The sequence below is a fragment of the Amaranthus tricolor genome, chromosome 13 (assembly GCF_026212465.1).
Source record: "Amaranthus tricolor cultivar Red isolate AtriRed21 chromosome 13, ASM2621246v1, whole genome shotgun sequence".
Lineage (NCBI taxonomy): Eukaryota > Viridiplantae > Streptophyta > Magnoliopsida > Caryophyllales > Amaranthaceae > Amaranthus > Amaranthus tricolor.
Genome location: NC_080059.1, coordinates 20678239 through 20678655, shown reverse-complemented (window position 1 = coordinate 20678655; position 417 = coordinate 20678239).

The window sequence follows — 417 nt, the reverse complement described above, 5'->3', positions numbered from 1 at the left end:
TCCTGTTCGTGCAAAACTTGTTGACTCATTGCTACAGAGTACAGGCTAAGGTTTTTCATTCGTGTCCCTAAGTGGCTTAATTTGTAATATCACCTTTATGCCTCTTGAAGCTGTATGCCTATTGTTGCGTCTTCTTGTTGTTTGTAAGGCTAGGTTTTTTGTCTACTAGCTGATCTATAGGCTTTTTGATTGTATAGGTTCTCTTGCCGTATGTGGTATTTTTTGTTTGCTTGGGTCCTCTCTTTTTCAATGCACATGAAAAGTGGGGCGAAGAAACCTTTCATAGAAGGTGGGCCTCGTTCCATACTGATGAAATTAAGTTAGATCATGTTTCCCAGTCTTAGAGGTTGTATAGCCTTTCTGGTAATGAAACAGCCCAAACCAACATAAATATTATAATAATACTATCTAAAAAGC